The sequence below is a fragment of the Pan troglodytes genome, chromosome 3 (assembly GCF_028858775.2).
Source record: "Pan troglodytes isolate AG18354 chromosome 3, NHGRI_mPanTro3-v2.0_pri, whole genome shotgun sequence".
NCBI classification, from domain to species: domain Eukaryota; kingdom Metazoa; phylum Chordata; class Mammalia; order Primates; family Hominidae; genus Pan; species Pan troglodytes.
The window spans coordinates 166,317,325-166,325,480 of record NC_072401.2 but is presented as its reverse complement, the minus strand read 5'-3'; the positions used below and the strand labels follow the sequence as shown (position 1 = coordinate 166,325,480).

At 37.1% G+C, this 8,156-nt stretch overlaps 1 non-coding gene across 1 annotated transcript; it reads right to left on the bottom strand.

Moving 5' to 3' along the window:
* Positions 1-7,707: 7,707 nt before the first annotated feature.
* Positions 7,708-7,814, bottom strand: LOC112209056 (U6 spliceosomal RNA). The gene has a single exon (XR_002943737.2). It is a non-coding gene; the product is annotated as a U6 spliceosomal RNA (small nuclear RNA).
* Between the last annotated feature and the right edge of the window lie 342 nt (positions 7,815-8,156).

Sequence of the window (8,156 nt, the reverse complement as noted above, 5' to 3'; positions counted from 1 at the left end):
GAACATTTCTTCATATGCCTGTTGGCCATTTGTATGTCTTCTTTTGCAAAATGTCTACTCATATCTTTGTCTACTTTTAATGGGTTTATTTGCTATTTTTCCTGCAGAGTGGTTTGAGTTCCTTGTATATTCTGAATATTGGTCACCTGTCAGATGAATAGTTTGCAAATATTTTCTCCCTTTCAACAGGTTGCCTTTTCACTCTATCAATTATTTCTTTGGCTGTGCAGGAACTTTTTGGTTTAATTAAGTCCCATTTGTTTATTTTTTGTTGTTGTTGCCTGTGCTTCTGAGGTCCTAGTTATAAACTCTGCCTAGACCAATGTCCAGGAGAGTTTTCCCTAGGTTTTCTTCAAGAATTTTTATAGTTTGAGGTCTAACGTTTAAGTCTTTAATCTCTCTTGAGTTAACTTTTGTATATGGTGAGTCATAGTGGTCCAGTTTCATTCTTCTTCATGCAACTATCAAATTTTACCAGCACTGTTTATTAAAAAGGGTGTCCTTTCCCCAGTATAAGTTCCCATCAGTTTTGTTGAAGATGAATTGGTTGTAAATAAGTTGCTTTACTTCTCGGTTCTCTATTCTGTGCAATTGGTCTATGTGTCTATTTTTATACCAATACCATGCAATTTGGTTACTATAGCCTTGTACTGTATTTTGAAGTCAGGTAATGTGATGCCTACAGTTTGTTTCTTTTTGCTATTAAGGCTCTTTTTTGGTTCCATATGAATTTTAGAATTGTTTTTCTTACCTTGTAAAGAATGTCATTGGTATTTTGATAGGGATTGTATTGAATCTGTAGATTCCTTTGCGCAATATGAGCATTAATTATATTTAACAAAATTAATTCTTCTGATGAGCATGGCCTCTCTCACCTCCTTAGTTAGATTTATTTCTAGGACTTTAATTTTTTTAGATATTTCTTTCTTGGCTAGACCATTATTGCTGTATAGAATCACTACTGATTTTTGTACACTGATTTTATATCCTACAACTTTACTGAATTCATTTATCAAATCTAGGAGTTTTGGGTGGAGATGCTAGGTTTTTCTGATACAAAATCATATCATAAACAAAGAGGGACAGTTTGACTTCTTCTTTTCCGATTTGGATGCCTGTTATTTCTTTCTCTTATCTGATTCCTCTAGCCAGAACTTTCAGTACTATGTGGAATAGGGGTGGTGAAAGTGGGCATTCTTGTTTTGTTCTGGTTCTCAGAGAAAAAGGCTTCAACTGTTCCCCATTCAGTATGATGTTAGATATGGGTTTGTCATATAAGCCTATTTATTATTTTGAGGTATGATCCTTCTGTGCCTAGTTTGTTGAGAGTTTTGTCATGAAGGAATGTTGAGTTTTCTCAAACACTCCACATCTATTGAGGTGATCATATAGTTTCTGTTCTTCATTTGTTGATGTGGTGAATCACATTTATTGATTTGCATGTGTTGATCCATCCTTGCATCCCTGAGATGAAACTCACTTGATTGCAGTAAATTAACTTTTTGATGTGCGGCTGGATTCAGTTTGCTAGCATTTTGGTAAGGATTTTTATGTCCTTGTTCATCAGGGATGGCCTGTAGGGTGTATGTGTGAGTGTATAGGTGTCCTGGTCAGGCTTTGGTATCAGGTTGATGCTGGCCTTGTAGTATGAGTTAGGGGGAATTCTTTCCTCTTCAATTTTTTGGAATAGTTTCAGAATGACTGGTATTAGTTTTTCTTTGTACATTTGATAGAATTTGCTGTGAATTCATCTGGTCCTGGGTTTTTCTTTGTTGGGAGACTTTTACTACTGATTCAATCTTGTTGCTCATTATTGGTCTGTACAGGTTTTCTATTTCTTCCTGATTCAATGTTGGTAGGTTTTGTGTGTTCAGAAATTTATCAATTTCCTCTAGGTTTCCAGTTTGTCAGCAAATAGATGTTTGTGGCATATAGTTGTAATGTCTTCTTTTTTATTTTTGATTTTGTTTGAGTTTTCTTTCTTCTTAGACTAGCTAGTGTTTGATCAATCTTGTTTACTTTTCCAAAGAAAAAACTTCTCATCATTGATCCTTTGTATTTTTAAAGTCTCTATTTCATTTAATTCTGTTGTTATCTTTATTTTTTTTTTTATTCTGCTAATTTGGAGTTTGATTTGTTCTTGCTTTTCTAGTTCCATAAGGTGCATTATTAGATCATTAATTTGTAATCTTTCTATTTTTTGAGGTATACATTTACTGCTATAAACTTCCCTCTTAGCTTGTGCTGTATCCCACAGGTTTTGGTATGTTATGTTTCCATTTTCATTTGTTTTAAGAATTTTTGATTTCTATCTTAATTTCTTCATTGACTCAATGGTCATTCAGGAACATGTTGCTTAATTTCCATGTATAGTTCCAAAGTTTCTCTTGGTGTTAATTTTTAGTTTCATTTCACTCTGGTCTGAAAAAAATATTTAATATTATTCCAATTAAAAATTTTTTTTGAGAGTTGTTTTTTGACCTAACCTATGGTCTAATCTGGAGAATGTCCATGTGCTGATGAAAAGAATACATCTTCTGCAGTTGTTGGATAGAATGTTCTGTAAACGTCTGTTCAGTTCATTTGGTGTAAAGTCCAGTTTAAATCCACTTTTTCTTTGTTTTCTGTTTAGATAATGTCTGACTCGGAGAAAGGGATGGTGAAGTTCCTCACTATTATCATATTGCAATTTATCTCTCGTTACATCTAGTATCATTTATTTTATAAATCTGAGTACTCCTGTGTTGGGTGCATATATATTTGAAATTGTTATGCACTTCTGCTGGATTGATCCCTTTATCATTACTAGTGACCTTCTTTTTCTTTCTTTTTTTTTTTACTAGTTTTGATTTAAAGTCTATTTTATCTGACATAAGTGTAGCTACTCCTGCTTGTTTTTGGTTTCCATTTGCATAGAATATCTTGTTCTATCACTTTACTTTCAGTCTACATGTGTCTTTACTGGTAAGGTGAGTTTCTTATAAGGAGTATATACTTGGATAAGTTTTAGAATTCATTCATCTATTCTATCTTTTAAGTAGAAAATTTAATCCATTTATATTCAAGGTTATTGATATGTGAGACTCTGTTCCTGTCATATTGTCCATGTTTTCTGGTTATTTTGTGCATTCTTTGTTCCTTTTTTTCCCTTTTATTGCTTATTGTTGTGGTTTGGTGGACTTCTGTAGTAGAACCATTTGAGTACCTTTTTTCTCCTCTCTGTGATTGCTTTACCAGTGAGGTTCATACTTTCATGTGTTTTTGTGATGGTAAATGTCATCCTTTTACTTCCAGGTTTAGGATTCCTTGAGCATTTCTTGTTGGACCAGTATAGTGATAATCAATTCCCTCAGCATTTGCTTGTCTGGAAAAGAACGTTACTTTTTCTTCAGTTAGGAAGGATAATTTTGCTGGATATAGTATTCGTAACTATCAGTCTTTTTTTTTTTTTCTTTCAGCACTGAATATATCATCCCATTCACTTCTGGTCTATACAGTTTCTGCTGCAAAATCCACTGTTACCTGATGTAGTTTCCTTTATAAATGACTAGATGCTTTTTACTTGCTGTTTTTAGGATTCACTCTTTATCTTTTGACTTTAGAAAGTCTAATCATGATGTGGCACGGAGAAGTCCTTTTTGCATTTTACCTGCCTGGGGAATCTCTGAATTTCCTGTATCCAAATGTCTAAATGTCTTGTTTGACTTGGAAAGTTTTCATCTATGAATTTACTAAATAACTTTTATAATACTTTCATTTTCTCTGCTCTCATGGATACCAATAATTCAGATATTCTTTTGCTTATGTTATCCTAAATGTCATGAAGATTTTGCTCATTCTTTTGTCTTTTTTCTTTATTTTTTTCTAGATAGGTGATTTCCAAAAATCCTGTCTTCAAGTTCTGAGGTCCTTTCTTCTGCTTAATCTAGTCTATCATTGAAGTTTTCATGTGTTTTGTTTTTTAATGAATTCTTTAGTTCCAGAATTTCCATTTGATTCTTTTTAAAAAATATCTATGTCTTTGCTAAATTTCTCATTCATATTCTGAATTGTTTTCTTGATTTACCTGTATTTTTTCTGAATTACTTTGTATCTCACCGATCTTATTTTAAGTCAATGTTTTGAATTATTTATCTTGAAGATAAATAATAAATTCTTAACCAGAATTTCTTTCTGGTTGAGATCTATTGCTGGAGAATTATTGTGTTCCTTTGGAGGTGTCATATTTTCTTGCTTCTTTGTGTTTCCTGTGTCCTTACATTGATGTTTGTGCATCTGCTGTAACAGTCACTTTTTCCTATTTTTGAATTTATGTTCATAGGGGAAGTCCTTTTCCTGAAGATATGGATATGATATTGGTTGGCCAGGGCACTTTCACTTTGATTCTGGGTATGTGCAGTAGTATAGAGTATAATCTCTGTAGGATTTTACGGGGGGCATAAATAGCATCAGTGGTGTCTGTGATTTCCTTAGTGGGTTAGGGTGTGGTTACTAGCAGAGACTATGGTGAGGTTGTGCTGAGGACAGAAATGCCACGTGGGCCAGTCTTCAGTCCCCAGTGGTGGTAACAGTGGACTAAGCATGCCTGTCCTTGTGCCTCATGGGAGTTTCCACTGGTCACATTGTTAGTAGTTACCAGTGGGCAGATTCTTGGGTCTCCAGATGGCTTGCTCAGATGCCAATTATAGCGGCCATGGACCAGGTGGATGGGTGAGTTCCCTGGCCTTAGGAAGCCAGTGTGGTGTGGGCAATGACAGTAGCAGTGGCAGGATAAATCTCTGGGTCCCAAGTGATGTACAATGATGTTGGCAGTGACTGCAATTAGCTGGGTGGGCAAGTCTCCAGGCCCATGGGTGGTGCTTGCAGGTAGTTATCAGCTGAGACGGTAATAGCTGGGAGTTTAGGCCCAGCCTCAGGCCCCTGGGAAGAGTGCTCAAGTGCCCAACATGGTGGATTGAGTTGGGCAATCCCCAGGAGCCCAGGCTATGTGCTCTATCCAAGAGGAGAATAAAGCTGGGTTTTGCAGGTTTATGCTCAGAACCCCCCGTACCCCCAGTAGTGAGATTAGGTACCAGCCACGGTGGGCAGGGATAGGGTAATACCCAGATCACAAGCAGAGTGCTCAAGTGAGGGGCAATAGCAGCTGTGGTGAGGCCCTGCCATTGGGGAGAGTGGGGCTGGCCTCAGTGGCCATAGCCCAGGCTGGCAAGTGGGGAATGCATATCTCTCTCATGTTCTAGTGCCAGTGGGGCTTGCCCCCTAGCCCTGGTGGTGATAACCTGTTCATAGCTTGTGCCTCAGCCCCAGCTGCTAGAGCCCTTGCCTAGCTTACAACTAAATTCCAGTGGCAACTTGCACTGGCATCACAGTCTCAGTCCCAGTAATGCTTGCTTCCCATCACCAGCAGCTGTAGCCCACATCTCACTTGCTTCTCAGCCCCAGCTGCATGACTGCTCCAAGGTTATGCCCCAGTTTCAGCAGCAATAGCCCAAATTTCGATAATACCTCAATTCCCACACTGCTGTGCCCCAGTGCAGTCTGCCAAAGGCTAGGTTTGAAAATGGTGCCCTGCTGTGGCCACATTAGGTCTAAGAAAGGTCTTAGAAAGGGTGTGGGACTCAGCCTGAGCTCCCTCCCTGGAGCAGTTCTGTCCCATAGCCTCCTAGAAGCTCCCTGTGTTAGTTTCATGGGTTGGGAGGCTTGGGGGAGGGACTCTCCCGTGGCCAGGATTTCATGATTCTGTGGTGGGAATGTGGGCCCCTGGGATGTCTCTCACTTACCCTTTCCCCACTTTGTGAAGTCACTCCAGAGAATTGTTATTCCGTCAAAATGAGACAGCGAACTTCAAATTTGAGGTAATCTCCTTGTATTAAACTAGGTGGCAAAATCAAGGTGACCAAATTGAGAAGAAAATGTCCCTTCCATCAAACGCTGCTCATTTTTAAAAAGCCTTGTTTTTCAGATTTAAAAGCCACAAATATTGTGTCATAGATATGATCAGCAGGTAACAGAAAAAACACAGCAACAACGACCAAAGACATTTGAGTAGTCAAATGTTTGGAGCTTTGAAGATTTCCAAACCCCTAGCTTTGCAAGTTGTTTTCCTTGACTCTATATTACTTCAGTCCCCATGCACCTAACTGCAATCAGAGTCATACTGAATGAGGACGTAGAGATGCATAGTTACTGGGCATGCAAAAGGCTAGAATTGAGCAACTTTGAGTCAGATGGTAGCTGGAATTTGCAGCTCAAACAACTTGGCCTGAGGCTGTCAGGGCCAAACAGTACAGTTCTTAAAATGTAATTCCTGAAAGAACTTACTCTTTATCAAGAAGTCAAAGTAGAAATTAGGCTAACCACTCTTCTGTTCCATCTAGTGATTCTACCCAGTATCATTTCTTGCAAACCATGTGCCAGATTGTCTATCTGCCAAGGCACACTTGAACTCACGTTCTAACTGTCAAATGAGTTTGTGATTTCAGGATAAAATACAGGCTGGAATTCTTGGCATTGGCACTATCCACTTAGCTCCAAGTGACCATGGGCTATTACATAATTTTAATGTGTATTTGCACACTCTTCTAAGTGCATTCAAAACTCACTGGAACTAGCATTGTTATTAAAACAATGCACTGAAGAGACAGAGTTCTAACCAAATGTATTTTTTGTTTCATTTCAAATACACTAACCTTCCTTAGTAAAAAATGTTCAAATCACTGCTTAATCTTCTTGGTGGCTTCAGGGTCAGTTTAAAGTGTTTCTGTATAGCGTAGCATCTGCAAGGATGTGAAAGATTCAAACTTTGAAAATAAGGAACCAATTACATCCAAGAGGAGAAAATAGAGCCAAACCTTGGCGGTAGTTCAGTTTATCACTTCCCTAATAAGACTTTTAAAACTATTTCATGCTTTTTTTTTTTTTTTTTTAATGGAGATACTGACAGCTCGTGTACTTTTGTTTGGCACTTATAGTGGGAGCAAGGAGAATTTATTAAAGAATAAAGATGTTTTTCATTTACTTAAAAGGAGCAGGTGTTAACTTAGGCTTCCAAAATTCTTTGGAAAAGGGAAATATCCTATGGAAATTCACAGAGTCCTGAAAATCAAAATATAATCATTTTATATCTACTTGACACAATTTTTGAAAATTCTAATGCCTTGGAGGTGCACTGTAAATGCACTGGGCTAGGAACCAGGAAATTGTCAGTTTTGCTTCAGGTCCCACACTATCTGTCTTTATGACTTGAGACAAATAGCTTTGCCCCTTTGAATCTCAGATCTATCATTTGTTGATTGCAAAGTTCCCTTTCAATTGCAAAGTGTTACATCTGAATTTATATTTATGTGAAATAAGTGTGGGATTTGAAAAATACAAGTCTGGTGTCATCTCTGCACATCTTCCACAATGCAAAACAAGGCAGAGACAATAAATCTGTAATTATATTAATCTACTGGTTAATGACTAATCATATAAAATTATTGGGCAAATGAAAAAGATTAGTAAAGTCTCTAATCTGATATTAGAAACTTCTCCACAATTTAATTAATTAATTTTTAATTTTATGGGTACATAGTATATATAATTATGGGGTATATGTGATAGTTTAATACAAGCATGTGTAATAATCACTTCAGGGTGAATGAGTGATTCAGGAATGGAGTGTCCGTCACCTAAAGCATTTATCCTCTGTGTCACAAACAATTCGATAAAAATATAGAACAGTTCACAAATGTGCATGTCATCTTTTGCACAGGGACCATGCCAATCTTCTCTGTGTGTTTCAGTTTTAGTGTAAGTGCTGCTGAAGTGAAGACTCCACTTTTTAATTGTTCATTTCTATTGAAAATATTTTCAAGGCAACTGCATAGGCAGCAGTGTGGAGGAGATCAGGAATAGACATTATTATTAACCATTAGAATAGGCTGGCTAAGAACCTTGATTGATGAATCTTATTTCTATGTCTTAGCATAGCTAAATCTGCAGCTCATGCCAACGGCTTGATACCTGCTTCAAGGTAATTAAATGATTTCCAAATAATCTAATGATTGTTTCAACTGCCAACCATTTTTGAAAAGAAGAAATATGCTTCTGTGCAAACTAGCATTAAACTTATTTTGGTTTAAAGATATATTTTTCTCAAACTGAGCAAATTTTTA